The 17392-nt window shown below is 43.8% G+C and overlaps 1 pseudogene; it reads left to right on the top strand.

Moving 5' to 3' along the window:
- The first annotated feature begins 1321 nt into the window (after positions 1-1321).
- Positions 1322-6210, top strand: LOC147733166 (lupus La protein-like; annotated as a pseudogene).
- Positions 6211-17392: the final 11182 nt, after the last annotated feature.

The following is a 17392-nucleotide window of genomic DNA, read 5'->3' on the forward strand; positions in this document are numbered from 1 at the left end:
ACATATCGGTTTTAGACAAGCACGCCGAGGGATAATGTATGCGGGGCAAGCTAAAAGGACATGTGCTACTGTTTCAGTTTGCTCTGGACAGAAGGGGCATTTATCGCATTCAACTTTGCCCCACTTTGCAGTGAAAGATCTAATGGCAAAGTGCCTGCCCTTAACTGGAAATATAATTTCCGGTCAAAGGGTTTTGTGATAATGTCCCAATATTGCTCAGAATGGGGGGAGATTTAAATTCCATAAATTTACCCGTTAATGATGAGGAGGATTGGCTGCGATATGTGTTACAGAACACCATTTCCCAGTATTTTGCCTTCAGTACATCTTTGGAGGGAAAGGAGGCATTAGCAGGATCTGTCCATAGGACATTCATACCCATCATTTGAAGGAGGGACTTAATTTCCCGAAACCATTTAATTCTATGTTGGCTATCGTTCAAAATTGTGTCCATAATGCCTGACGCCTAGTGTTTTAGTTCCTTTGTAGTCCGTAGCCTCCGCCAATATAAGATTGGGCGAAGTCTAGCCAGGTCCACTACGGATTTCCTGCCAAGGTCATATAGCAAGGGGCCCGAAGGGTTTACTTTGTGGGACGCCTATAATTTTCCTTAAGAACTTTGTTTCTAGGACAGAGATCGACCTAAGATTTTCAAAGGCCCACAACTCTGCCCCATACAGCGTAGAACTCAAAATTTTTGATTCATAAATGTGTATGACCGGGCTTATGGGTTTAGTAGATGACAGCCCATGCTGGGTTTTAACAGCCCCCGCGGTTTCGTGAAATTTTAGAGCAGACATGTCCAATTGGCCCTTCCATCTCATATCTTTTAGTAAGGTGATACCCAAATATACAAAAGACTTAACCTGTTCCAGGGGGACGTTATTCATTGTTATACCACCCCTAAAGGATCTGTGCTGATTAAAAGACATACATTTCGTTTTGTTGTTGTTGACTTCAAGGCCCCGCGATGTGCAGAAATCGTTAAAGCACCTCAGGGCACGTTGAAGACCACTAGGGGTTTTGGATACAATAAGTGTGTTGTCAGCAAATAATAAGATTGTTGTGTGGATACCGGCCACCACTGGGGCATCTGTAGCTACATGCATAAAGAAGTCCACTATACCATTGATGTAAAGGGAAAATAGTGTTGGCGCTAATACGTATCCTTGGCGGACTACTCTGCCCACGGCAAATGAATCTGTGACACTGCCCTGATCACCCCATCTTATGTGAGCAAAATTATCTTCATGTAAATGTAAAATTAGTGTTAATAGATCTGCTGCCATCCTCACCGTAAGGTTAGTGTTGCGCGTGTGAATCAGCGGCGCGTTCCTGCTGCGGGTGACGGACTGAGGGATTTTTAAAAATGGCAGAAAATGGCGCAAAGAAACAAATCTCTGATCTGGAAATCAAAATATGTGAACAAATGGAGTATTACTTCGGCGATCACAATTTGCCAAGAGAAAAATTCCTAAAGGAACAGATCAAACCTGTGATACCAACAGCGCATTTCAGCGCATAGCAGCGATTCACGCAGTAGCGTTTTTTAATTGTTCCCGTTTTGTATTTGATTTTATTTATTTTTTGCATTGTACCTTGTTTTTAGCCTGCGCCGTCCTCTCACTTGCACTGTAATTGTTTTTCACCGCGCTTTGGCGGGTCCCTGGATTCCACGGTTCCTCCTGACTTTGGCCGCCATATTGGGGGAAGTTTTCGCGGACGCCTGGCGGCTCCATTTGTGCTAGCAGACCAGCTGTCACAAGGACACGCTGGCCTGCATATAAAGGGACCCTTCTACGCGCAGCGTTCTCGCGCTGCGTTCTCGCCGTAGTGACGCCGGAGTCACGCCAGAGTCCAGCCCGTCTGCGCCCGTCAGCGTCCCGGAGGCGACCGGTTCGACGGGTTGGGCTGGTCTATTTTGCTATCTACTCCAGCCGATATTATGCTTTGGTATACGGCGGTAGAGCTCCGGTCCCTGCAAAAGGTAGCGTGCTCCTGTCACAAGGTCTTTCCTGGTCGGTACAAGGGTAAGAGGCGGTGTCCTGGCTGTGGGTGGTTGCCAGGCAATGCCCCGGCCACTATATCTGACAGGGAGGCAGACAGGGTGAAGCATCTATGTCTGCTCCTAAATACAAGATCATTGAGCAGACATGCTTTTGGATATTCACGATCTCCTGGTCACGGAAAAGCCTTTATGTCTGATGCTGACAGAGACGTGGTTAGGGGAGTCTTCTAATCCCGATATTGCCACAGCAATTCCCCCTGACTATAATATCTTCAGGCAGGATAGATTGAAGGGGAGGGGCGACGGTGTGGCATTTGTGGTGAATAAACTGGCCACATGCTCCACTATTCCTATGGATGTAATCACTGGATGGGAATCTTTGGCCTTTTCCATAGCAATATCGCCTCACCAATCTTTTAAAGGGCTCCTAGTCTACAGGCCGCCTGGATCGGTAGGCTCTTTTTTTGAAGAGCTCCAGTCAGTAGTCTCAGCATTGGTGTTGAGATCCGAGCACTGTGTATTGGCGGGGGACTTTAATCTCCATATGGATGATGGACTGGACGCAGACACGATTAAAATGATTGATGTTACGGCTCCTTTAGGCCTCTCTCCTTATCTCTGTGGACCGACGCATCAAAAAGGCCATACCCTGGTTCAGGCCTTTTCCACTACCCTTATTGAGATGTCGGCACCTTTGCCGGTGCTCTGGTCGGATCACCGGCTGGTCAAATTTCATGTGTTGGGTACAAAAAAAAGATCTAGTGCTGCTCTTCGACAGCCGTGTCAAGCACCTAGGGCGTATCATCGGGTGACTCCGGAAATGCTGGCACAGGCATGTCTGGATCATCCCTGTCCTATGTCAGGAGACTTGGAAAGGGATTTAGAGTCTCTGCAAGCATGGCTGACGGACAGGCTGGACGACCTTGCTCCTGTGATGGCCCCCCGAAAAACAGCTAAACGGGTCTCGGCCCCTTGGTTTACTGAAGCACTGGCGGCATCGCGACGGCAGTGCAAGGTGGCCGAGAGGGCTTGGCGCTCACAGTATGATTCCGCGGCCAAGCTTGCTTACAGGACGTCTGTCAAAGCTTACCATCGTGACATCCTCCTTGAAAAAAAAGGTTATTTTTGCAAAGAGGATTGAGACTGCCTCCAACTCGTGCAAAGAGATTTTTACTATCGTGAGGGAATTTACGGCCCCATGCACGAATTCGACCCAGGCAGCTCCTTCGGAGCCGTGAGTAAGTGCCCTTGCCAACTTTTTCACCACCAAGATAAAATCAATCCAGGACTCTTTCCCCCTGAGGGTGGCTGGAATATCTCCCAGCACTGAGGGCGGGTCAGATTTTATAGCTAGTTCGGATCCGGTTTTGGCAGAATTTCCGCCACTTTCAGTTTCCGCGTCCTTGGAACTTATGGCCAAACTAAAATCCGGATCGCCTCTTGACCCGTGCCCTGCCAAATTTTTGGCAAAAGTGGCGGAGGTCATTAATCCTTTGGTGAATCCCATTCTGAATCTTTCCTTGGGTGTGGGGGTGGTCCCACAGGCTTGGAAGCAGGCGATGATCATTCCTCTACTCAAGAAGCCTGGTTTAGATCCTGAGGTTCTTGCCAACTACAGGGCCAGCTCTCTCTCTGCCTGCTTTTGCTAAGATCTTGGAGAAGCATGTGCACACTGTGCTCTCCCATTTTCTAGAATCCCACAATTTGCTGCATTCCACCCAATCCGGCTTCCGTACCAACTTAAGCACCGAAACGGCGCTTTTGAAAGTGTCGGAGGCAATCAAGGAGGTACTGGATTCAGGAGGAAAAGCTATGCTTGTGATGCTTGATTTGTCGGCGGCATTTGACACCGTCCCCCATGAGGGTCTCCTAGCCAGACTTTATGAGATCGGTCTGAGGGGGACGGTGCTCAGCTGGTTTAGATCTTTTCTGGCTGGCCGCCGACAAACGGTCTGGGCCTCCCCTTGCTCTGCCGTGATGCCGCCATTGGGAGTCGGAGTCCCGCAGGGCTCAGTGTTGAGCCCGATTCTCTTCAACATCTTTATGACCCCTCTGGCGGCACTGGCGGAGTCTTTTGGGGGCCCAGATCGTATCCTATGCCGATGATACCCAGCTCCTCTTTACGTGTGGGAAGGGAGCAGATTTTGACGGAGAGAGTATCCGCGGGTGCCTTGGGGCTGTTTTTACCTGGTTCCAGCTTAACAGTCTCAAGTGCAACTCAGATAAATCTGAGGTACTCTTCTTCGGTTGTCGGTCTGATCCAGATTGGCAGGAATGGTGGCCTGTCAACATGTTTCCTCCAGCAGGCTCTTCCCAGCTAGCCAAGAATCTGGGGGTCAAGATCGATAATGGCCTGACGTTGAGATCACAGATCCTGGGCTTAACGGGTACATGCTTTGGCCTCCTCAGGATGCTCCGCAAGTTTCTTCCTCTGCTCCCGGAAGATCATAGGAAGATCACAGTTCAGGCCTTAATTGGCTCGAGATTGGACTATTCCAATATCCTTTATCTCGGCTTGCCGGAGTATCTCTTGCAACGGCTGCAGGTGGTCCAGAACTCGGCAGCACGGGCCATTTTTTGCCTCTACGGGCGAGCCAGAACCTTCGGCCTCCTGCAGTCACTTCATTGGCTGCCTATCCGGAAGTGGATAGCTTTTAAGGCCTTGACCTTGGCTCACAAGGCTCTTCACGCTTCTGGAGCGAAATATCTTCAAAAGAGGCTAGCCTTCTACCATCCTGTCCGATCCCTGAGATCCGATTCTTTGTTCCTTGCCGTGGTTCCTCGGGTAGAAAGGGCACGCATTGGGGGCCGGTCTTTCAGGCTGTTGGCGCCACAGCTATGGAACACTCTGCCCGTGTCACTGCGTAGTCCTCCAACCTGTTAGCTTTTGCTCTCTAGATATGCTCTTTCTTTTGATTTCTGGTCCCTTTTATTTGCCCTGTTGTGTTCTCTGTTACAGGTTAATAATAAAAGCACAGGGACACTCCTTGGAGTAGCCGAGCGCTATAAAAGATACAGGTAACATAACAGGTTGGGTTCCACGGGAAACGATGATAACATTTAACAGATTAAGCCGCCTTAGTACTGACTTTGATGTAATAGCAGATGCTCTTGTCAAATCAAGGACTGGAATGCTAGAATTAAGTGAAGATAGAAGAAAGGTCCGAAGGTCTCCTGCCTCTACCAAAAGTAACTGAAGAATACAAAAACGCTGTTAAAAACCGTTCAGTGTATGTTAAAGGATTCCCGACGGATGCAACATTGGATGAATTCAAAACCTGGTTTGATGGTAAAGGTCAAGTAGAAAACATTCAAATGAGGAGAACAATCATGAGGGTGTTTAAGGGTTCTGTATTTGCTGTGTTTGACTCTAATGAAGCAGCTAAACGTTTGTTGAAACACCAGGCCAGAAGTACAAAGATATGGACCTGATCGTATTAACAAAAGACAATTACTTCGCTAAGAAGAATGAAGAAAGGAAGCAACATCGAGCATGAGCTAAAACAAAGTTAAAACAAGCGAAGGAAGAAACACAGAAAAAAGCAGAAGAGGAAGAAAGGAAATCTTTAGATGAAAAGATTGGATGTTTGCTAACCTTTTCTGGTGATCTGGATGAGAAAACGTCTAGAGAAGATCTTCATTCAGTCTTTGCAACTTTTGGGGAGATTAAATGGATAGACTTCAGCAGGGGTGCAAAGGAGGGAATTATTTTGTTCAAAGAGAAGGCATTGGAAGCACTGGAGAAAGCAAATGCAGCAAATGATGGAAATTTGCAGCTACGCAACAAAGATGTCAAATGGGAAGTTCTTGAAGGGGAAGTGGAGGAGGAAGCCTTGAAGAAAATTGTGGAGAACCAGCAAGAATCTTTAAACAAGTATCGCAACAAGGGTCAGAAATTTAAAGGTAAAGGCAGAGGTGGTGATAAAGGTACACAAGGCTCCTCCCAAAAGAGAAAAGTGCAGTTTCAAGACAAGAAAAACGAAGTTTGAAAGTGATGATGATGAAGATGATGGCGATTCAAAAGGTCCACCTAGTCCCAAGAAAGAAATGAATACAGATGAAAAGATATCCACAGTCAAAACTGGTAACGAACCACGAGCCCCAAAAAAGAAGAGCCTGGAGGAGTCTAATGCTTCTGGGGAACCTGCTTCAAAACAACCAAAAAATGAGAATGGAGGCAGAGATCAGTAGTATCCAAATGAAACTCCCTGGACTTTTTTTAAATAGTTTTTGTTTTCTCGAGTGTTTCATGGCCATTCCTGTTTGGAAATCATTTGAAAGAAAATCTGATGAAGTCCACTTCAATATCGACCTGCAAATAAGGAAAAGAAAATTTTGTTTCACATGTAGACACACTGTCCCCTTTTATAACCAATCAGGGTATTTTATATTTTAGATATACTGCAACACTTGAGTTGTTTTTAAGCTTCCAGTTTTTTTGGGAGATGAACCTAAAAGCACTGAACCAGACAAAATCATGAAAACATTTCAAATATAATAAAATGTTCTATTTCAAAGAGCCACTGACTACATACAGCCACCACACCCAGTCACTCATTCATACAACCATTCTGCCACCCACTCATGAATCTACTCACTCACCCATACAGCCACTGAAACACCCACTCACTCACCAATACAGCCACTCACTCAACCACCTTGCCACTTACACACCCACTTATACACCCAAATACCTACTCACACATCTACACAGCCAGTCAGAGAACCAAACACACGGTTGCACACAGTCACAGAGCCACTCATATAATGTATGTTAGAAGTAGTGTCACTCATTAGTAGTACACCTAGTATACTAATGTAACTTTTGTAGTAGCTTAGTATACAGGTTTAACAATCATAAACTGTTAGAAAATACTTACATTCACTGGATGATGTCATTAGCAATGTCCTTTGAGATGTCATCGGTGATGTTATCAGTGCCGTCACTGACCAAGTAATGAATGAGCGATGCAATATGTGAGGTCACAAGCAGTGCATTGCGGTGGGCACATGTTAGTTCAGATAACTATAACTGCTGAATTTCACTGGTTTTGTACGAGTAAAATCTGTGCCCAACTATAACTATAACAGCAGGTCCTGCGCAGTGAGTATCACAACACACCTGGAACGCTGTGTCCGATTTGCATGCACTGAAGTATGCAGCCCTGTGAACTTACGAGTTGTCAGTAACCCACTGTGATGATTATTTTAACAAATTGGGGAATACTGCGGCATTCGCTACGGAATACTAAGAACTACAAAAACCAAGATGCACAGTTGTGAACGCCCACATGGGCGGGACTTTAAAACTATTGCGAGTGCTATGTGAACGCCTGATGCCTCATCCCCATGAAAGCCACAACCATTGATGAAGGGTGGAAGCGCACCCAAAACGCGTTTGGAACTGTGGCCTCATTTTAGCTGTAATTAGTAATGATGCGTGCTCTGCGAGTGCTACAATTAAAGGATTGAAACGACAGTGTGTAGCACCTTAAATGTTAGAAGCAACTGCATTTGGAATATGTAAGCGGCCTGCTCTGGTCGCAAAGGTGCCCCATCACAAACTCAGCGGGTCCTGCGCTGTGAGTATCACAAAGCACCTGGAACGTTGTGTCCGATTTCTATGCACCAAAATATGCAGTCCAGTGAATTTATGAGTTGTCAGCAACCCACTGTGGTGATTATTTTAACAAATTAGGGAATACTGCGGCATCCACTACGGAATACTAAGAACTACAAAAACCAAGATGCACAGTGGTGAACGCCCACATGGGCGGGACTATAAAACCATCGCGAGTGCGATGTGAACGCCTGCTGCCTCATCCCTGTGAAAGCCACGTTTGATGAAGGGTGAAAGCGCACCCGAAACGCGTTTGGAACTGTGGCCTCATTTTAGCTGTAACTAGTGATGCTGCGTGCTCTGCGAGTGCTACAATTAAAGGATTGAAACGACAGTGTGTAGCACCTTTAATGTTGGGAGCAACTGCATTTGGAATATGTAAGCGGCCGGCTCTGGACACAAAGGTGCCCATTCGCAAACTTAGCGGGTCCTGCGCTGTGAGTATCACAACGCACTTTGAACGTCGTGTCCGATTTTTATGCACTGAATTAAGCAGCCGTGTGAACTTACGAGTTGTCAACAACCCACTGTGGTGATTATTTTAACAAATTGAGGAATACTGCGGCATCCACTACGGAATACTAAGAACTACAAAAAGCAAGTTGCACAGTTGTGAACGCCCACATGGGCGGGACTATAAAACCATCACAAGTGCGATGTGAACGCCTGCTGCCTCATCCCAGTGAAAGCCACGTTTGATGAAGGGTGAAAGCGCACCGAAGCGCGTTTGGAACTGTGGCCTCATTTTAGCTGTAAATAGTAATGCTGCGTGCTCTGTGAGTGCTACAATTAAAGGATTGGTGCCCCAGCGCAAACTCAGCGGGTCCTGCGCCATGAGAATCACAACGCACTTGGAACATCGTGTCCGATTTGTATGCACTGAATTATGCAGCCGCGTGAACTTACGAGTTGTCAGCAACCCACTGTGGTGATTATTTTAACAAATTGAGGAATACTGCGGCATCCACTAAGAAATACTAAGAACTACAAAAAGCAAGATGCACAGTTGTGAACGCCCACATGGGCGGGACTATAAAACCATCGCAAGTGCGATGTGAACGCCTGCTGCCTCATCCCTGTGAAAGCCATGTTTGATGAAGGGTGGAAGCGCATCCGAAACGCGTTTGGAGCTGTGGCCTCATTGTAGCTGTAAATAGTATTGCTGCGTGCTCTGCGAGTGCTACAATTAAAGGATTGAAACAACAACAGTGTGTGGCACCTTCAATGTTGAGAGCAACTGCATTTTGAATATCTAAGCGGCCGGCTCTAGTCGCGAAGGTGCCCCACCGCAAACTCAGCAGGTCCTGCGCCGTGAGTATCACAACGCACCTGGAACGTCGTATCTGATTTGTATGCACTGACATATGCAGCCCTGTGAACTTACGAGTTGTCAGCAACACACTGTGGTGAATATTTTAACAAATTGGGGAATACTGCGGCATCAAATACTAAGAGCTACAAAAACCAAATGCACAGTTGTGAATGCCCACATGGGCGGTACTTTAAAACCATTGCGAGTGCGATATGAACGCCTGCTGCCTCATCCCAGTGAAAGCCACAACCATTGATGAAGGGTGGAAGCGCACCCAAAACGCGTTTGGAACTGTGGCCTCATTTTAGCTGTAACTAGTAATGCTGCTTGCTCTGCGAGTGCTACAATTAAAGGATTGAAACGACAGTGTGTAGCACCTTTAATGTTGGGAGCAACTGCATGTGGAATATGTAAGCGGCCGGCTCTGGTCGCGAAGGTGCCCCATCGCAAACTCAGCGAGTCCTGCGCTGTGAGTATCACAACGCACCTGGAACGTTGTGTCCGATTTCTATGCACCAAAATATGCAGTCCAGTGAATTTATGAGTTGTCAGCAACCCACTGTGGTGATTATTTTAACAAATTGGGGAAGACTGCGGCACCCACTACGGAATACTAAGAACTACAAAAACCAAGATGCACAGTGGTGAACGCCCACATGGGCGGGACTATAAAACCATCGAGAGCGATGTGAACGCCTGCTGCCTCATCCCTGTGAAAGCCACGTTTGATGAAGGGTGAAAGCGCACCCGAAACGCGTTTGGAACTGTGGCCTCATTTTAGCTGTAACTAGTAATGCTGCTTGCTCTGCGAGTGCTACAATTAAAGGATTGAAACGACAGTGTGTAGCACCTTTAATGTTGGGAGCAACTGCATGTGGAATATGTAAGCGGCCGGATCTGGTCGCGAAGGTGCCCCATCGAAAACTCAGCGGGTCCTGCTCCGTGAGTATCACAACTAGGACTCCCGGTTTTATGGCATTTATATTCTTGTAATTTCCGTCCGTATTTATCCATATTTATTTTTTGCTAATTTTACCTATATTTATCCATATTTATTTTAGGTTTTGTGAAAAAATTAAGCTGAAATGTGTATATTTCTGCATTTATATAACCGTCAATGTACACTTGTGCCTGAAAGCCTGACAGGTTTCAATGATATATATACACACTCAGATGATAAAAAATGCACTTATGAGAAAAAATGCACATTTTAGTGTTATGGTTGTGCAAATCTACCACTGTTTAAGGCTCTTTACTAAAATTCTGTTCTTTTTGCAATCCCCTTGCCTGTCAATCCGCACAGCTTTTGGCCTGGCAGTCATGATTGACAGTATTCATAATCACTCAAAAACAACCCAATTCCCGTTTTTATTCACATTTAAAAATAAATGCACACAGGAAAATAAATGGTTTTCTGTCTGTACTTATCTGTAAAAATCAGTAAAAACGGAAAACGGGGAGCCTTAATCAAAACGCACCTGGAACGTTGTGTCCGATTTGTATGCACTGAAATATGCAGCCCCGTAAACTTATGAGTTGTCAACAACTCACTGTGGTGATTTTTTTAACAAATTCGGGAATACTGCGGCATCCACTACGGAATACTAAGAACTACAAAAACCAAGATGCACAGTTGTGAACGCCCACATGGGCGGGACCATAAAACCATTGCGAGTGCGATGTGAACGCCTGCTGCCTCATCCTTGTGAAAGCCACAACCATTGATGAAGGGTGGAAGCGCACTCGAAACGCGTTTGGAACTGTTGCCTCATTTTAACTGTAACTAGTAATGCCGCCTGCTCTGCGAGTGCTACAATTAAAGGATTGAAACAACAAAAGTGTGTGGCACCTTCAATGTTGGGAGCAACTGCATTTGGAATATATATATATATATATATATATATATATATATATATATATATATATATATATATATATATATATCAGCAAACTTCCTGTAAACCTCCAAGGTTCAGAAAAGGTCGGGACACTCTGGGATGCTTCAAATTAGTTTATTCAGCAACAACGGTTACGAAAGCCGAAGCGTTTCACCGTAAGGCTTGGTCACGGTGAAGTTTGCACTCGATACTCCCCTTTACATACACCCAGTGATAACAATAAACATAGGACTGGCCGAATTCAGCAACCCGAAATACGTCGCCATCTTGTAATGGCTCAGAACTTTACACTGTTGTACACAAATGTTCAATTACATTGTTTCAGTGTCGCCCAAGTGGGCATAATACGAGTTCACATTCATAACAGTCTACAAAAATGTTCCAGATCTTGCCCCAGTGGGCATGCGTGTTGAATCAAAAAGAATACTGTTCAATTCTATTTTCAATCCTTTTTCATAGTTAATACACCATCTTGACATGCGGTTGTAGTCCATTTCATGTCCATCAAAGAAACTGCGCAGTCCTAATAAAAGAAATGTGAAAGAAAAAAAGTGCTCACATACAATTGCAAAAGAACTAAAATTATGTGAATGTATATACAATTAAAAACAATGCATATTCATCAATTTATATACAAGGAGTCTCATGATTATAGCCATTGATTGTACTATGATACAATTATCCGAGATGGACTGCCAATTCTTCGCTGGAGTTCAGGCCTACCGGTATTGGAGTTTCGAAATCTATGATAAATTTAGACCCTAATACTCTAAACTGATGTTCCCTGTCACCTCCCCTTAGTTGAGGTTTGATTGCATCCAGAACCACAAAGGCTAACAGTTTGTCATTTTGATTGTGAAAGCTCTTGAAATGACGAGCTACCGGATACAATTCATTGTTGTTCCTGATTGCTCACTTGTGCTTCAAGACCCACAGTTTAGCCTTCTTCTTTGTGCTACCAATATAGAGTTTGTGGCAAGGACAGATTAGACAATATACACACATCTCTGTGTTGCAGTCAAAGTGTCCTCTAATTTCAAATTCTCTGTCACTGTTCGGTACTTTGATTTTAGAACAATTTTTGCTGTATGCACATGCTTTGCAGTGCATACAGCAAGAAAACCCTGACGTTACCCTGCCTCGCTCGTTGGTAGACTTCACTGTCTGGTTGCGATTCAATTCGTCTTTTAGTGACTGGCCCCTTCTGAATGTTATTTGTGGGGTTTCATGTAGGCATTTGTCCAAAATGGCATCGGTTTTTAATATATGCCAGTTTTCCTTAAGAATTTTGCGTACCTGAAAGGCTTGACTGGAATACGTGGTAATGAACCTGATTTGATTTTCTTTCTTGTCATCCCTAATTTTAGGATTTAGGAGCGCTGTTCTATCCAGTTCATCTACCTTATTTACAGCTCTCTTGATGATTTTTTGGGCATATCCTCTCTGTCTGAATCTCTCACACATGACCATCTTTTCTTTGGCAAATTCTTCCTCAGTGCTGCTATTTCTTTTGGCACGAATCAGTTCCCTATAGGGGATACTTTGAATGAGGCTGTAAGGGTGTGAGCTTGCTGCACACAGCAAGCTGTTGCCCGCCGTTGTCTTTCTGTGAAGTCTAGTTCTTAGATGGTCATCTTGCACCTGTACTTCAACATCCAGAAATATTATGGACTCTGTGCTGATTTGAGAAGTTAGTTCAATGTTCAATTTATTGGCATTTAGTGATTGAATAAACTCGGTTGCGCTTTTAGAATCCCCTCGCCAAATGACGAAAATATCGTCAATAAACCTTGTCCATAGGACAATATGGTCATTGAACTCTTCAAAGCAGATGGACACTTGCTCCTCCTACCACCCTATGAAGAGGTTGGCATAACTTGGGGCGAAGCAAGTGCCCATTGCCGTCCCTTGAAGCTATACATACAGTTGCTCGTCAAAGAAAAAATAGTTATTAGACAGACAGTAGGCTACCATGTCTACCAACATTTCAGTATGCATCAAGAGAGAAATCGATCTGGCTTTTAAAAAATTTCTCATTGCTTGAATTCCCAGATCGTGTTTGATAGATGTATATAGACTGGTTACATCCAGAGTATTCATTAGAAAATCAGGTTTTCAGTGTATACCATCAATCATATTTAGAAAATGCATTGTGTCCCTCAGGTATGCTGGTAGGGTAGTGACAAAAGGTCTCAAGAAGAAGTCAATGTATTTTGATGTCATCTCAAGCTTAGAACCCATCGAGGAGACTATGGGTCTACCAGGGGATTTTTTGAATCCTTGTGCAGCTTCGGTAACAAATACAGAACCGGTGTTTTAGCATTTTTACATCTTAGGCTGCTGTATTCTTCCCGGGTTAACAAGCCTTTGTCCTTCCAATTCTCAAGCATTGCATCATATTTCACGTTCGAATTTTCCATTTCCTTTTTCTCAACCTTTTTGTAACAGGTGGTGTCCGATAGTTGACGTACACCTTCACTGATATCTTCATATATTCACTGAAGGACAAAGGATTGTTAACCTGGGACGAATACAGCAGCCTAAGATGTAAACATGCTAAAACACCAGTTCTGTATTTGTTACCGAAGCTGCACAAGGATTCAAAAAATCACCTTGGTAGACCCATAGTCTCCTCGATGGGTTCTAAGCTTGAGATGTAAATGTGTAAATGTGTTTCGATTTATATAGCGCACTTAAACCCAGGGGCCTCAAGGCGCTTGCTTAGGGAACCCATCCTGGTATTCCCCTGTGAGATGCCCCGGCCGGGTATCCACAAGGTGAAAGCCAGGCATCCCGCCGCGAGGGGCCGTAGTGGAGATTAAGCAAGCTATTGCCCAGAGTCGCAGAGTGTGACCCCGTGAGTCGAGTAGGCACCAGAGCGAGAATTGTCGACTCCGTGGAATTTTTTTTTTTGAGCCCGAGCCCCGCCGAGGCGGGGAATCGAACCCTGGTCCACGGCCCATCTCAGCTTCTGGGTCTGCCGCCTTTAACCACTGAGCCACGCTTCTTTTGATGACATCAAAATACATTGACTTCTTCTTGAGACCTTTTGCCTTACCTGTGGGACACTATGCATTTTCTAAATATGATTGATGGTATACACTGGAAACCTGATTTTCTAATGATTACTCTGGATGTAACCAGTCTATATACATCTATCAAACACGATCTGGGAATTCAAGCTATCAGACATTTTTTAAAAGCCAGATAGATTTCTCTCTTGATGCATACTGAAATGTTGGTAGACATGGTAGCCTACTCTCTGTCTAATAACTATTTTTTCTTTGACGAGCAACTGTATGTATAGCTTCAAGGGACGGCAATGGGCACTTGCTTTGCCCCAAGCTATGCCAACTTCTTCATGGGGTGGTGGGAGGAGCAAGTATCCATCTGCTTTGAAGAGTTCAATGACCATATTGTCCTATGGACAAAGTTTATTGACGATATTTTCGTCATTTGGCGAGGGGATTGTAAAAGCGCAACCGAGTTTATTCAATCACTAAATGCCAATAAATTGAACATTGGACTAACTTCTCAAATCAGCACAGAGTCCATAATATTTCTGGATGTTGAAGTACAGGTGCAAGATGACCATCTAAGAACTAGACTTCACAGAAAGACAACAGCAGGCAACAGCTTGCTGTGTGCAGCAAGCTCACACCCTTACAGCCTCATTCAAAGTATCCCCTATGGGGAACTGATTCGTCCCAAAAGAAATAGCAGCACTGAGGAAGAATTTGCCAAAGAAAAGATGGTCATGTGTGAGAGATTCAGACAGAGAGGATATGCCCAAAAAATCATCAAGAGAGCTGTAAATAAGGTAGATGAACCGGATAGAACAGCGCTCCTAAATCCTAAGATTAGGGATGACAAGAAAGAAAATCAAATCAGGTTCCTTACCACGTATTCCAGTCAAGCCTTTCAGGTAAGCAACATTCTTAAGGAAAACTGGCATATATTAAAAACCGATGCCATTTTGGACAAATGCCTACATGAAACCCCACAAATAACATTCAGAAGGGGCCAGTCACTAAAAGACGAATTGAATCGCAACCAGACAGTGAAGTCTACCAACGAGCGAGGCAGGGTAACGTCAGGGTTTTCTTGCTGTATGCACTGCAAAGCATGTGCATACAGCAAAAATTGTTCTAAAATCAAAGTACCGAACAGTGACAGGGAATTTGAAATTAGAGGAAACTTTGACTGCAACACAGAGATGTGTGTATATTGTCTAATCTGTCCTTGCCACAAACTCTATATTGGTAGCACAAAGAAGAAGGCTAAACTGAGGGTCTTGGAGCACAAGCGAGCAATCAGGAACAACAATGAATTATATCCGGTAGCTCGTCATTTCAAGAGCTTTCACAATCAAAATGACAAACTGTTAGCCTTTGTTGTTCTGGATGCAATCAAACCTCAACTAAGGGGAGGTGACAGGGAACATCAGCTTAGAGTATTAGAGTCTAAATTTATCATAGATTTCGAAACTCTAATACCGGTAGGCCTGAACTCCAGCGAAGAATTGTCAGTCCATCTCGGATAATTGTATCATAGTACAATCAATAGCTATAATCATGAGACTCCTTGTATATAAATTGATGAATATGCATTGTTTTTAATTGTATATACATTCACGTAATTTTAATTCTTTTGCAATTGTATGTGAGCACTTTTTTTCTTTCACATTTCTTTTATTAGGACTGCGCAGTTTCTTTGATGGCCATGAAATGGACTACAACCGCATGTCAAGATGGTGTATTAACTATGAAAAAGGATTGAAAATAGAACTGAACAGTATTCTTTTTGATTCAACACACATGCCCACTGGGGCAAGATCCGGAACATTTTTGTAGACTGTTGAGAATGTGAACTCGTATTATGCCCACTTGGACGACACTGAAACAATGTAATTGAACTTTTGTGTACAACAGTGTAAAGTTCTGAGCCATTACAAGATGGCGGCGTATTTCGGGTGGCTGAATTCGGCCAGTCCTATGTTTATTGTTATCACTGGGTGTATGTAAAGGGGAGTATCGAGTGCAAACTTCACCGTGACCAAGCCTTACGCTGAAACGCGTCGGCTTTTGTAACCGTTGTTGCTGAATAAACTAATTTGAAGCATCCCAGAGTGTTCCGACCTTTTCTGAACCTTGGAGGTTTACAGGAAGTTTTCTGCCATATTCACAAAAAATGCCGTTTTTTCGGAAGGGACCGCCGCACAGCTAGAGCCCTGGATTACCGGTATTGAGTGGTAATATATATATATATATATATATATAAGTTTCTCCCCGCGTGTGTGGCTGTGTCTTTACACGCGAGCGTATATATATATATATATATATATATATATATATATATATATATATATATATATATATATATACACATATATATGTATATATATAATATATATATATACATACATATATATAGATATATATATAGAGAGAGAGAGAGAGAGACACAGTGTGTGTGAGGAGTGGGGCCTAACGTTCAATCTGAGGGGGGACTCAAAGTTTTGTAGATAGGAAATTTGAAATTGCATGAAGTGAAGGGACTACCCATATTATGTACTGTCAAATGAAGCATGCAAAGAGCCCACCAAAAAAAAAGGTATTACTAGTATCCTACCTGAAGGCGCTCCTGTTGCACCTGGTCCTCTCTGCAGGGTCATCCCCAAACTTTTTGCCTTTACCCTCCACTTTTTGCTGAATTCGCTTCTGCTGGCCTTGGGACTCAGTGCACATTACCACTGCTAACAAGTACTAAGGTGCCTGTGCTCTCTCCTCTACACATGGTAGAAATAGCTTACACCAAATTGGCATATTTATTTTACTTATAAGTCCCTAGAAAAGAGGTAATACATGTACCTATGGCTTGCAAACTAAATGCTACTAGTGGGCCTGCAGCACTTCTTCCACCCCCTTAAGTAGCCTTGTAAACTGTCTCAAGCCTGCCATTGCAGCCTGTGTGAGCAGTTTTAAAAGGCCATTTCTACCTGGCAAAAAACACCTTTCCTAGACTCAAACTTTCCTTTTTAATACATTTAAGTCAGCCCTGGGGTAAGCCTCATCAACCCACAGGGTAGGGTACAATGTATTTACAAAGGAAGGCATGTGACTTTAAGTTGTACATGTCCTGGTAGAAAAAACTTTTAAATTAATTTTTTCACTACTGCAAGGCATGATTCTCCCATTGGATAACATTGGAGTTACCTTATTACTTTAAATGGGATGTAACTTCCAAATGGGAAAAGATAACCAGTTCATGTAACGCCTCAAGACTCTCACAGGTGATTTGCCGCACTTTATAAATGTTTGATTGATTGATGTTTGGTGCCTTTGGAATTGTAATGAAAAACCATGTCTTCTGGTAAAGTCAGATTTTAAAATTACAATTTTGAAAATACCACTTTAAGAAAGTTAGTATTTTCCTGTCTTGGCCATTTAGTGCCTGCAGGCTTTCTCTGGGTTACATGACTAGGTGTAGCTGACAGTTGGGCTTTGTGTGCCTAGATGGGTCATCACTGGCAGGGTGGCAAAGTGCTACTTATA

Source organism: Lissotriton vulgaris, chromosome 2_1 (assembly GCF_964263255.1).
Source record: "Lissotriton vulgaris chromosome 2_1, aLisVul1.2, whole genome shotgun sequence".
NCBI lineage: Eukaryota > Metazoa > Chordata > Amphibia > Caudata > Salamandridae > Lissotriton > Lissotriton vulgaris.